The sequence below is a fragment of the Delphinus delphis genome, chromosome 17 (genome assembly GCF_949987515.2).
Source record: "Delphinus delphis chromosome 17, mDelDel1.2, whole genome shotgun sequence".
Classification (NCBI taxonomy): domain Eukaryota; kingdom Metazoa; phylum Chordata; class Mammalia; order Artiodactyla; family Delphinidae; genus Delphinus; species Delphinus delphis.
This window is the reverse complement of record NC_082699.1, coordinates 80,449,301-80,463,631: the sequence shown is the minus strand read 5'-3', so window position 1 is coordinate 80,463,631 and position 14,331 is coordinate 80,449,301.

Here is a 14,331-nt window from a genome sequence, read left to right as displayed (position 1 = left end):
GGCAGGGTAAGAATGGAGTGAAAGAGGAGCAGTGAATTGCTTAATAGCTGGACATTCTATTCCTTTATAGTATCCTTTTCAATAACAAGTTTATTCCTATTTTCCTGCTTTATTGAAGAAACTTTCTCTTAGAAGTTCACTGACCTTTTTTCCTTATGTTGACTTGACCTATGGCTCAGGCCTTATTTTCCAGGCTCTTGTCTATATAGCAGTAGTATTGGTCTTTACTTGTTTTAGAATTTTGAGGAGCTGATTGAAAAATCTGCCTCTTAATGATACTTCTCCTAAGCACACTTCACCACAAATAGCTTTGACATTTTTTAAAACTGGAATTAATGCACTGTGATAATAATGGTCATCATGTGCTAGACAAAAACTCTGACTGAGTCAACAAACCTTTACCCTTCACCTTAGTGTGTGCGAGGCACTGTGATGAATGCTTCTCCTGGGTTTGCTCATTTGATCCTCACATCACCTCGGTGAAGTAGGTACTTTTATTAGCCCTGTTTCACAATGAGACTGAGGCACAGAGAGGCTGCTTGGGGGCGGCTCTGGTACCACATGGCTCTGCCGCCCACAGTCGTGGATCCCCCACTGGGCACCTGCCCCAGGCCCACACCCGCTGCACCCCCAGCACCCCAGGCAGGGAGCTTGCAGTCCTGAGGCTGACCCATCTGACTAATTCTGGCCCATTGAAGTTGTATGTTTCACTTAATGTGGTTTGGTGGCTAGGTCTTGTAGATGTGTTATCAATGAAGGAAAATGGGAAGATGGTCCAAAGTTGGGAGCCTCTGGCTTGTGACTTTACTAATCATTGCCCGATTGCCATGTTCCAAAAAGAGAGGGCATGTCTGTCTTTTCCTGAGGTGACTGGACACCTTCATCTCCTGAGCTGTGACAGAAGCTCCTCCCATGGCTCTCCTGGCTTCAGTCTGAGATGGGGCCTTGGAGCTTTTTATCCAGTTACACCTTCTGCTGTAGAGAAAGGACTTCTGGAAGGAAGGAAAAGAAGTTCCCTGTTCTTGCTCCAAGGATCTCCTTGGCGTCCTTGCAAGAGACACAAGGACTCGGAGGCTGTGGCAGTGTCTTCCTTGCAGCCATACAATTAGAATGCCAAATCGGGAGGAAATATGTGGGGTTTTTTTCTTTATACATTCATCTTTACATATGGTGGACAGTTTACTTAATTGAGAACCTCAGCTTTTATTCTAATTCTCTGTTTTAGGTTGTGTGGCTAAAACGTCTTTATGAGTAATTTCTGCAGTGAGTTTGGATTATGTCTTAGTTTTCAGTTAAATGTTTTACCCAAAATGTACTGAATTTTATTTACATAGCTAATGTTGTCCATTTCAGTCATAAATATCCCTGTTAGCCAGTCTTACCTAGCTGGGCGATGGCATTAGTATTGATTGGAGCCAGACTGTCTCCTGACGGTTCGAAGCCTCTCTGTGCTACATGGTGAGGAGCACAGGGCGCCCATCCACCTGGTGCCGCCTGGCGTCTTAAACCCAGCCGATTACCTGCGGTTGAGAAGGGCATTTCGGTTTCCCCAGTTGATGCGAAGAAGCTGTTTCTAAAGGAGTTTTGTGACAGTGCCAGCAGATGTACAACCTTCCAAAATCCCCCCTGTGGCCCGGGCTTTCATCACCTGAAAGGTACTAGAAACAGGGAGATGGACAGTGGCCAGGACAGTTTTGACATTCAGGAGGTTGAGCTCTGGTCAGCAGACATCGTACCGTCTGTCTAGCGCTCATCCCGAAGATGCCCCTATTCCTGCTGCTCTATTTGGTCGGGCTCAATACCCTCACACGGGGAAGAATAAGGATATTTTCAGGTCCCCCTGGAGCCGCTGTTCTGGTGAGGTGACAGGTGCTCTCTCTCACCTACCTGCTGCACAGCAGGCGGGTGGAGTCTCCTGCCTTAGATCTCCATGTGTTGGTAGTTCTTGCCACAGGCTGTGTGGGATTATGACTGGAAGGGACTCAGGGCAGTTAATACTTGGAGGAAGACATTGTTTACCACTCATTGAACTAGTAGAGTTGGTTGCAGTTTGGATGATCTGCTCCCCATGAAACACTTTTGTAGCCTAACCGGACTTGGGGGCCGGACATTGGCAGTAGGTGGGGTTGGTGTGGGGGTGTTGAGAAGGGCCCCTACCTTCAAGCTTGTGCGGCAGGAGCTGCCCAAGGACTCAGCCTTCCTGGCAGACAGCCGTCACTATGAGGGTGTGGGTCATGGGGCCCAGCCAGGACCTGCTCCCTGTGTGGGTGTCAGGAGTGTCATATTTGTAAATCCAGAGTTGTTTTGTTAGTTCTGGTGTCTGCCTATTGCCAGAACATGGGATTATTAGGTAAAATTCCCAGAGACTTCGGGTGGCCTTTGCTGTCAGGAGAAAGGACGCCCCAGACAGTGGGGGCAGGTGCTGAGGGGTCACAGGAGCCCTTCACTTTTCTTGTGTCTGCCTGTCTTATGGTATTTCCACTGATGCCTTGGTGTGGTGGACTCCTGAGGATGACCCATGTCCTTGACCTCCACCACTAGCTCTTGAACCACAACTGAAGCTGTGAATCATAAGGGGACCAAGATCTGCTCTTTCTGCTGTAAATGATGGTCTGCCCATAAGTGCCTGTTAATGTGTTGTGTGTTCCCCTGCCAATCCTACTGGTTTATCATGTGTAGTTGACATTTCTTCTTTCCCCACTAATTTAGGTTTTACTTGAGTTTCATGCGTTTATTCACAAGCGTTGAAAGGTAGCGGGTGGATTCCATTATTGCTTATGTTCATGCAAGAGTGGGTAGCAAGTGACTCAAGCTGCTGCCTTGAGTCTGAGGACCTGAGTTTCCAGGCAGCGGGACTGCACTGGGATGTTTTCACTTTAACACTGCATACGTGCAGCATCTTCTGTGTATCTGAAGATGGGACCAGAAGAAAACTGCAGGATGGAAGTTTGAGGGGTTAGTTGTGGGCACTAGGGCTCCTAGTTGTAAGTAACAGACACCTACTTAAGATAACCTGAGCAAAGAAGGGAGCACCATCTGTCAGGATCCAGGGGGGTCTTACGGGGCCCCAGGTGAGGAAACAGCTGCAGTCAGGAACTGGAAAGGTTTCTGGATTTCCCACCCCTGGATTGTATCCTGGTTTCCCTGCAGACCTGCCTTCTCAGTTTAATAGTGCACTGGGCTGAAAAACTGGCTGCCACCACAGTTACTGGGTTCACATCTGCTTCTTCCAAGAGACCTGCCAGAATAAGGCTGGGAACTTAGTATTTTAATTCATATTCTAAGGAGAGGATGCTGTCCAGTGTCTGGTCTGGTGTCCATTCACGTACCCATAAACCTGTCGGACTCCAATGAATGTGGCCATGGGTGCAGAGTTTGGGGAATGGACTCTGGCCCACCTGGGTTGGATGTCAACACCTGACCAGTTGGCTGTGTCCAGAGGGGCAGGATGGCTGCTGGGGCTACTGTATTTGTTGAGTGGACAAGAGCAGATCCTTGAATAGGGCGTGGGGGCATTAGAAGGCCATGTAGGTAGCGACCTAGGAAGGGATAGCTGGAGGACAGGAGGGCCTTGTGAATGGGAAAGGGGCTGGAAAGGAACCTACTGCTCTTAGCAGAACTTATGAGCCCCCAACCAGCACCAGGCTCTATGGGAGAAATAGGCACCAGAATTGGCCTGGGCAAGTCCTGCCCCGACCTTAGCAACCTGCTCTGGGGACTCAGATAGTCCTAGCAGCATCGGCTTTGGGCTTGGCCACATCTCCAGGTGTTGGAGCATCGTGCCAGGTGTGGCCTGGTCTGGACAGAGGGTTAGAGTGAGTGCAGGGGGTGGGGGGACAGGGGTAGGTCTGGGATGGTGCACAAAGATGCTGACACAAGGGCATCTGGACTGAGGTTCCAAGTCCCTAAAATGTGCGCTTGGGGTGGGGGGGCATCTCAGCTGCTCCTGAGTCTGTGAGCTCTACAGAAGAGCTAGGGTTCAGCAGTTGTGTTCCAGGCCTGACTCCTGGAGACATTCCTTCAGCAGTGGGCAGAAGTGCTGGCAGATGCCCTGTCCCTAGCATGGGGGCTGCACCACGTGGTCTAGCACCCCTGTGTCCAGCCTCCAGGATTTCCTGCCTCCGCCACCAGCCTCTGCTACAAAACCTGCTAAAGCTTCTCCACTGCTCAAGGCGTTCCCACAGCCGACCTGCATGAAGAGATGGGCAAAGCTCATTAGTAATCGCGGGCCTGCAAAATGATGTCACTGTGAGGCGCCGCATTACACTCGCCAGATTAGCAAAAATTAAAAGTTTGATGACGACAAGTGTTGCAAAAAATGTAGAGCAACAGTTACTCTCACACACTGTTGATAGGAATGAAGTTGGAACAACACACTGGAAAATACTCCGGCACTGTTAATAAAGATGCAAGTAGCCCACAACCCAATTCCACTCCTACACATACACACAGCAGAGACTTGCGTGAAAACCAGGAGATGTGTCCCAAAATGTTCATAGCAGCTGTGTTTGTAACAGCAATACCTGCTAACAATCTAATGTAGGTGGAAAGACAAAAGGTTTTATTCATACATACAGTGGAAAACTTTATCAGAATGAATTACCCTCAGCTACCCGCCTCAACATTCTTGAGCTGTCACCTTGCAGTGGAATGTGGGTTTTCCTAAATACACGCCAATTTTGATTGCTTCTAGCAACTGAACCCCAGCGTACTCAGGGGATGAGTGCAGTGTGACCTGAGAGGGAATGCCTCATAGCAAAGAATGGCAAGACTTTGTCAGTTTGCTATCAACAGAAACCTGGGTAATGTAAATGGGAATAGATTCTAGGGCTGTTAGACTAGAGGAGAGAATGTACTGAATTTGTTACATGGCAGATGGCTAATTCAGGGAGCTATCTCAGCAGTGACTGGCTGATGGAAGTCTGTATGCGGTGTGGCCTGCATTGATGAGGCTGGTATGTCAGATCTGCCTGAATTCACAGTGCAGGACAGTCAGAGGCTCGGGCGATGGGAATGCTGGAGTGGATGCTGTGGGACCTGCCCACCCACCCCTGCCTGTGTCCTCCAGGAGAGTCTAGAGACACTTCTTTCACCCAGGCTTTGAGAAATGCGTTGGTGATGGGCGTGCCAGCATCCATGAAAGACTACAGTGGCTATTTTCTATAGGCTGGGAATGATGGTAAGAGGGGCTGTCATGAAAATGGTTTCCATGCTCAGTGGGGGTGGTCAAATAGCAGACAGTAGCATGTAACCCTTTCAAAGACAGGGCAGTCATGTCACTGTAACAGGCCCAGGGCAAGAGTAGTAATAGAATTGTTTGACCACATGTTTTGGCCCTGGATAATGGTGATGGTGACTGAAATAAGTAGGCAGCCTACTAAAGGTTATATCAATACTAGTGAAAAAAACATTAAATCTGGTGAAAAGACACCTGAACCTCATGAAAGAAGAAGAGGCAAGCTTTCCCTTGGGGAAAGACCCTGATACTCTTCCCAAAATTTATACTATGTTTTATTCTCTCCCCCAAAGGGAATGTGGCCATTTGATGGGGTAACTGTACATTAGAAGACAGGAAATACCCACACTTTTCAAGGATGTGAAAGTAAAAATTAGCTCGGACTCAGAAAGAAAAAATCTGGTAAACTGTTCATCAGGCTAGAATAACAGACACAGATAAAAAACCAGCTTCAGAGTTAATAGGAAACAATATTTCTCCCAAAGAGATGTGCAGCTACAAAATGCAACATTCTGCCTCTGCTTTCTTGCTCATGGAGAAACTTTATTCTGTAACATCAGCAAGTGTTGGAAACGACATCAAGAATGAAACACCCCACTCTTGGATCTAAGTCACTGACGCAGAGGAGCAGCCTTGATTTACAGCTGGAATCAGATAATGAGTTTTGGACACCACGTTCCACATCTAAATTTTGTGGTTTCCAAGGAAACAGGAGCTTAGGTCCATTTCACAGTCCAGACCTGAGGATGGCCCACGATGACTCAGCCCTGCCTTGCCTGCCTATCAAGACACTGCTCCACTTAGATTTCACCTAAACTCCACCCCTCCCAAGTCCTGTAACAACTCTGTTTTCCTTTCTTTGGTGAGACACTTGTCGTTCGTGTGTTTGTTGCCCTCACTGTAATGGATCTATAACCCTGACTTTGTCAGAGTATAAGTGGTCTGAGGTTGATTGGGCTATGGCAGGGGTTACTGGACTCTGGCTCTGAATTGATGTTAATTCAAAATCTTGTTCAGCAGCCAGTGTAGGAGCTTAGGGAGTCAACGGGCAAATGAAGTTTTAGCTCAGGACCATCTCATGGTAGGATCGGAGGGACCCAAAAATCACCCCATGGTATTTACCCAGATCAAGAATACATAGGAGGGGTACACACACTGACCATGTCAGAATCCTCACGTGAGTCCTCTGGCTCATGAAGCGAGGGGTGTTATGATAGAAATATTTGGATTAGACAGGACAGGAGGTGGGTCCAGCTCCCCCCTTGTATACTGGATTACTCTGAGCAAACTAAACTCTCAGACTGTGCTTGTGGGCAAAATGGGGATAAAAATACCAATCTCTGAAGGAGTATTAGGGGGTTAGGTAGAACCAAGTTTACAGAGTAACCAGTGTGCTGCTCAGAACACAGCAGGGGCAGAGCAAAGCCAGCTCTCTTCCCTGCCACCCTTGTCAGAGCAGCAAGAACTGTAGAAAGAGCATATCGCCTTTGGAGAGGGACAGCCTGGGTAATAATCCTACCTCTACCTCACTGGCCTGTTTTCTCATTTGTAAAAAAGAAGAGGGGGTGGGGTGTGGGGCAACTCGTATTACAGAGAGATTTATGTGTGATAACCCATGGAACGTTGTGGCATCATTTTTTCCCAGAGAGCACTCTCTTACCTTAACAGAGAACTAGTATTGTTGATTCATGGGTTCATGTAATCACAAACATATATAATTAGTACCTATTGTGAGTATGGTTCTAGATGCTGGGGACAGAGCCGTGAATGAAACAAAATCCCTGCCCTCATAGAGCATACATTCTAGCATGGGAGAAAGATGGTGAGCAGATAAATGGACGGTGGTGAATGCTCCAACATTCTGTTTTTCTATGAAGAAAAATAGAGGGGGGAAGGGAGTAGAATAGCTGGGCATGGAACAGAAGAAGTAAGGTATCCTTTCCATCTACTACGGCTGAAGGAACACCTCAGGAAGCTCTCATCTTAGAAGAATACAGCAAGTAGCTGCAGGGCCCGGGTCCCCAAGCCCTGCATGCTGCGTGCCCTGTGATGGGCACAGTTGTTTCCCCCTCAACACTGCGGGCCTGCTTGAGGGTGAGGACTGGTCTTTATTTGCTTCCATATCCTAAGCATTTCATGTAGACCAGTGGTCACTGCGTGTTTCAAACACTGGCCAACCATGGAGAAATCTCAAGTCACTCGTTCCCCACCTCTTACTTCCAACTGCACACCCTTGGGAAGAAGTTAGGGGATCAGATTTCTGGGTTTGGGATCACAGGCTTTGATCTAGTGCACCCAGGCTCCAAGGACTGACAGCTCCCCTAGGTCCCGGGAGCTAAGGGAGAACAGGGCAGTGGGAGGGAGTGCAGGCTGCCCAGAACCCACCTCTAGCAGATCCTCCCTGAGGCAGCAGACCTGCCAGTCTTCTGCATGGCATTTATTGTGAGAAAAACTAGAGAACCAGGCTACGGCAGCCCTGAGACCCAGGAAGCAGCAGAGAATCAACGTGGAAGCTGGGAGCCCCACGGAGCTTCCATTCAACCCACGCGTTCATTCTCACACCTCCAGATGCTTGGCCCGTAAAGCCCTGGGGAAGGTGGGAGAGGGGCCGGAGCCAGGCTGTCTCAGGCGTGCACACGTGTGGGCGGCAAGTGCAGACAGTCTTCTGTGACATCCCGAACCAAAAGAGCCAGGGCCAGTCTAGCAGTGAGGCTGGATAAGGTCAGCAGGAAGGGCGTGGAGGGCAGTGAGTTGAGGGGAGTCCGCACGAGGGCATGAAGCATGGGCCCCAAGGTCTGAGAAAGACAGTGCATGCACCTGCAGTGAGGCTTTGGGGCGGGTACAGGAGGGCTGCTGGGGAGCGGGAGTCTAGTCCTCAAAATGTGGGGCTGCTTGAAGACAGCATGGTGTTGGCCACTGGGAACACTTGAGGCCCCAGGTGTAGAATGGGGTGCCCTGGAGAGGAGCGGTGGGGCTGCTGCTGGCACAGTGAGGGAGCAAACTCTGCGGTGTTAAAGCAGTGAGGGGCCTCCGCAGGATGGAGCCATGGGGAGTGAGCAGTGACCCCCCCGGGGTCGCATCAAGAAGGCTCCAGAGGGCTTCCCTGGTGGTGCAGTGGTTGAGAGTCCGCCTGCCGATGCAGGGGACACGGGTTCGTGCCCCTGTCCGGGAAGATCCCACATGCCGCGGAGCGGCTGGGCCCGTGAGCCATGGCCATTGGGCCTGTGCGTCCGGAGCCTGTGCTCCGCAACGGGAGAGGCCACAACAGTGAGAGGCCCGCGTACCGCAAAAAAAAAAAGAGAGAAGGCTCCAGAGAACACCCCCAAGGCATCAGTTGGCCACTATTTGGCCTGTTGAAACCATGGTGATGGGCTCCCCCTTTGAAACCGAGAAGGTGACCCTGATGATACCTGAATTGCCTTTATGACCATTCTTCCCATGTCTTGCAGAAAAGTGCACATCATAGCTAAATAGCTCCATGGTTCAGTCCTGCGGGATCTCAGAAGTGTTTCTGCTCATATAATCCCATAATCTCTTTACTGAGTAATAAACTAGCCACATCCGTGGTGTCCTCTTCCAAACGTACTTTCTCATTTTTTGCAATATGGACAGGCTGAGAATTTTCCAAATCTTTACATTCTAGTTCCTTTTTGCTTAACAATGGCTCTTCAATTCACTTCACTCCTCTCACATTTTACTCTAAGAGTCACTCCTTCAACACTTTGCTTATAAATCATCTCAGCTAGGGACTTCCCTGGTGGTCCAGTGGTTAAGACTCCACACTCCCAAAGCAGGGGGCCCAGGTTTGATCCCTGGTCAGGGAACTAGATCCCACATGCCACATCTAAGAGCCCACATATCACTACTAAAGATCCCGTGTGCCGCAACTAAGACCCAGTGCAGCCAAACAAATATTTTTTTTAATCTCCTCAAAAAAAAAAAAAATCTCCTCAGCTAAAAATCCAGTTTTATTGCTCAAGTTCTACTTCCCACAAACACAATTCAGCCAAGTTCTTTGCCGCTTTATAACCATGGTCACCTTTCTTCAAATTTCCGATAGCATGTTCCTCTTTTCCATTTGAGGCCTCACCAGAATGGCCTCTACTGTCCATATTTCTACCGACATTCTATACATGATTACTTATGTATTCTCCAAGAAGACGGGACCTCTCTCTACAGCTCTCCTCTTTTCTTTTTCTTTTTTTTTTTTTTGCAGTGTTTTATAAGGACTCTAGTTCTGTGTCTTATAAGGACACTAGTTCTGTCAATGGCCACGCCCACATGACCTCATCTAAACCTAATTACCTCCCAGGGGTCCATCCTCCAGATACCATCACTTTGGGAAGTTAGGCTTCAACATATGAATGTATGTTGGGAGGACACAAACATTCAGTCCATAACAACTAGTTTTGATTTCTTCTTCATTTTTTGCTTTTATCTAGTTTTATGTTTTGGTTTTGTTTTTTAGCAATCAACCATTTAACAGAAATTTTCAGGCTTCACTATATAGTTTGTCTTGTGAAAAGCAATTTTGGATAGTTTTTATGGCCCATTCTTATTTTCAGTTTTTTCCCCCTTTTTTTTCTTCTAAATTTATTAAATAACTTCTTCTCAATACATTTCTTAGTGGTCTATTATGTATTACAGTAAAAACACCACCATCTCATGAATTAGTTTAGAATTAAATGATTTTATTGCAAAGTTGATGAAAAACACTACTTTTCAGCCAATCTGAACTGTCACAGAAAAACAAAGGTAGATGTGCTGACACTGAGAGGGACAGCCAGTGGTCCTGAGGTGGTGACTTTCTAACCACCAGCCTACACCCCACCCCTGACCAGAACCTGAGGCCCACTGGAGATGGGGTTTGGGCAGAGGCCTGGTCAAAGGCTCTATGATCAACCATATTCTATTCAAACGTGCTTTTCAATGGACACATTATGGTGGGTTTTTGTCTTGGACATCTATCAGTTTTTTCCTCCTTAGTTTTCTGATGTTGCTGCCTGGTTTTGTGTTGACTGTGTTATTTTCCCCTGTGGTGGACATGCAGAGCCTGCTGGTTCTTCCTGACTGTCTTTGCATTCTCCCTGTCCTTTTCAGACATGAAATTTTACCTGACACTTGCCCATCCAAGCAAAGGTGATGTTTCCAAGTGGCAATGCTGTGAGATGTAGCATGTGGGTCACAGGCAGAAGGGATACGTGCATCTTCAAGGTGTCACCTTGTCCTGTTCCCACTAGCTGAAATGGTGATTGAGCTCTGGGCAGGGTGGAGCCCTCAGGTAGAAGGGGCCTGTGCCCCTCCATCTTCAAGAGGACAGCCACCACAGCCATGTGGTCTATCACAGAAGACAGAAACAGCCCTCTGTCTCACTGAAGCCAATGTTAGTTTTGAGCCTCTTTACATCAGCTGAGCTTTATTCTAACTAATCCAGTACTTGATACCTGGCAGTAGGTAGGTGCTGAAACAGAACCTACTACATGTGCAGTTGGCTTAATGATCAGGCAGTGAGGGCAGAGGTGTTACAGGTAGAAAGCTGGTGACCCTTGCTATGCATGGAAAAGTATTTGGTATGACCCTTGCTTATGATGTATTAGGAGTAGACAACGTGTGACTAAAACTATAACCCTAGAGAAATTGTTTCAGAATTGTTTGGAATGTTGGCAAGTGTTGGTTACTTCTTGCCACTTTCAAAAGAGCCCCCCTAGAGAGACTCAGCCTGCAGGAAGGCAGATGGAGGCACAGGTGGAGGAGAGCAGAGATGGACAAGGGGAGTTTCCCTCTGCCTATGGCCTGTGATTTGTGCTGACCAAGTCTCGTAAGCAGGCCTGGCATTGCAGGTGGTCTCAAGGTACCTTGAGCTGGAGAGAGAGAGGAGGAGGGCAAGCATATAGAGGGAAATAAATAAAAGACAAGGTACCTCGGGCTTTAACCTGTGACTAGATGGGGCCTTTGCATGTGGAACTAAATGGAAGTATGCAGACAAGAAGCTGACCCAGGCTTCCAACTGTCAATGAGGAGGCCCCTGTAAATCTGGACAGTCCCAGCCAGGGCAGCCTATCACCTCCCTCCGCAGGTGGGCAAGAGGATGGGTCATGGACAAGGAAGGCCCCCGGAGGGCCAAGTCAGACCTGATGAGGCCCAGGGCCCATAGAGCTCCTCCTGGAGTTGAGTCTGGGTACCGGGTGCTGTCCTGGAGCTCCTCCCTGCCAGGGAGAGGGGCTCCAGCACTCATGTGGAGTTGCCCACAGGAGACTCTGCACACCCTGCACAGAGATGAGGGCTAAAGTCACTTACACGTGTGAAATCATTGCATTTAAAATACCTACCAGGGACTTCCCTGGTGGTGCAGTGGTTAAGAATACACCTGCCAATGCAGGGGACATGGGTTCAAGCCCTTGTCTGGGAAGATCCCACATGCCGCAGAGCAACTAAGCCCGTGCACCACAACTACTGAGCCTGTGCGCTAGAGCCCGCGAGCCCCAACTACTCAGCCCATGTGCCCAAACTACTGAAGCCTGCGTGCCTAGAGCCTTTGTTCCACAAGAGAAGCCACCGCAATGAGAAGCCCAAGCACCACAACGAAGAGTAACCCCCGCCGCTTGCCGCAACTAGAGAAAGCCCACGCGCAGCAACGAAGACCCAATGCAGACAAAATAAATAAATAAATTTATTTAGAAATATATATATAGAAATATATATATTTATATATTTCTATATATGTATTTATATATATTATATATATATGTTATATATATATATAAATATATATATATTTATATCTACAGGGACTTCCCTGGCAGTCCAGTGGTTAAGACTCCACGATTCCAATGCAGGGGGCGCAGGGTCGATCCCTGGTTGGGGAATAAGATCCCACATGCCACAGCGTGGCCAAAAGATTTTTTCTAATAAATAAATAAATATTAAAAAATAAAATATCTACACAGTGTGCACAACAACCCCACATCAGACTTTTCTTCGGACCCAGCCAGCATAGTTTGGACACTGCTGTGTTTCCCATCCTCTTTCTCCACACTGCAACTTGGGTGTCAGGGGGCAGGCAACTTGCCCTTTAGTTATACGACCTGGTGGAGAGGCTGCACCTTGTCCAGAGGGACTCACCTGAGCTGCATCAGGGACGGGATGGGACTTGGGTTGTACTCTTGGCAAGGGCTGCATACTGCTACAGCAGGCGGCCACGTGGGAAGACTGGGAGAAGCAGCTTCTTATCCCTATTATGTGTTCTGCTCTTCCCCTCCGAGTCAGCAAGCGGAAAATCCTCAGCCAAGGAACGCCGGTCCCTGATCACTGCATAGGGGAACCTGCCGTACAAACTTGAGTGCTCTTTGTTAATTCCCCAGTATTTCATAGTTTTTGTTGCTATTGTGGAAGATATTTCATTTTTTTTGATATTTGTTAATTTAGCTGCACCGGGTCTTAGTTGCGGCACTCAGGACCTTTTTTTAGTTGCGGCATGAGGAATCTAGTTCCCTGACCAGGGGTCGAAGCCGGGCCCCCTGCATTGAGAGCATGGAGTCTTAACCACTGGACCGCCAGGGAAGTCCCAAGACATTTCATTTTTGTTACATTATCTGATTGGTTATTGCTGGTTCGGAGAAATGCTCCTTTTTCTAACTTCTTAAGGATAAATGCTTTTGTCTTCTTTAATAAAGAAAAAGTATTTAAGGCGATATAGTCATATATATTTTTCTCTGAAAATATTCAGTGGATATTATATATTTTACACTTTACACTGGGTTCCGTAGGTGTGAGAATTAAGTGTTTTGCTTTTCATTGCTTTATAAATAGTCTGCAATTTTCCAGCTAGTATCATTTTTGATTCAAAGGTTATGTAGATAGCGTTTCGTAAACTCCAATAGTTAAAGAGTTTTGGGAGTCAACTTTTTATTATGTATTTCTATTCTAATTTTGGTAGTTTAAAATGCATACTTTAAAATATTTGTATTCTTTATGTCTAACTGTATAATCAATTTTTGTAAATGTTTCATGGACAGTCCCATTTAAGGAATTTGAGATTTTCCCATCTATCTGTCGAATCATTTACTGATTGAGGGATTCAGTTTCTTCCACGTGCATCATCATGTTTTTATCAAGCAAAACCTGTTCCGATTCTAGGTACCTGTGTATCTAAGTCCCTAGTTCTCCCTGCATTTATAATCGCTTGTCTTTTTTTAGGTAGTTGCCACCCTGGTTAGTTGCACGAACCGACTCTGATCGCGGGGCTCCCGGCGGCTCCTGGCACCTCGCGCGGGTCAAGTATGGATCCACCGAGTCGCTCGTCCTCCCGCGGTCTAGAGCGGCCACACTGCGCTGGGCTGGGCGGGTCCGCGAGCCGGAAGTCGGAGCGGGACTTCCGGGGTCCGCCTAAGGGCCGAGTGGCCTGGGCCCCGCGGCCTTGCTCTGTTCCCGGAGCCACTCCCGGAGTTGGCGATTGCCGTGGTGGCGTTTCGGCGTTGCTGACCGCGTTCCCTCGTCACTCCGATGCCGCCGCGGTGGGTGCCGGCCCCGGGAGGCCTAGGCTCGGTGCGCGGGGGTCCGTAAAGGGGCGTGGGCGGGTCACAGCCTTCGAGGGCCCCTCCCGGGAGGGCGTGCGAGGGGCGCCCTGCAGAGGGTGCGCGGCGGAGCCGAGCAACCCCTGACCTGGAGCCGGGCTGCGGGACCGCGTGGCGCGGCTGCTACAGTGCGACGGGCAAGTGTGCGCGAATAGTGTTCTGACGCGCGGGGTTGGGGCGGAGGAAGGGCCTCAGGAATTGGTGCGAACGTCGGAACTGTACGGAGCCGGGTGAGAAATGAATGGGGTTGTCGCTTGGCACCAGGTGTCCTGCCTGGAGGCCCAGTCGGTGGTGGATTCGCCCTCCAGGTGGAGAAGGGACTCTGGGGATGGGGAGGAATTTATTCTCCCCCAAGGGAGTGGGACTGAGGCTGGGTCATGCCCATCCCGTGGACGCCTGCTATGGACAAGTGGCTGCTGGTCTTCACAGTTGTATCTTTGCTTAGTACCAGGTAGAGCCCTTAGCCAGGAGACTCAGCTTCCAAGCTCACTGGTGGAATCCAATTCCCGAGGTTGCTTTTTC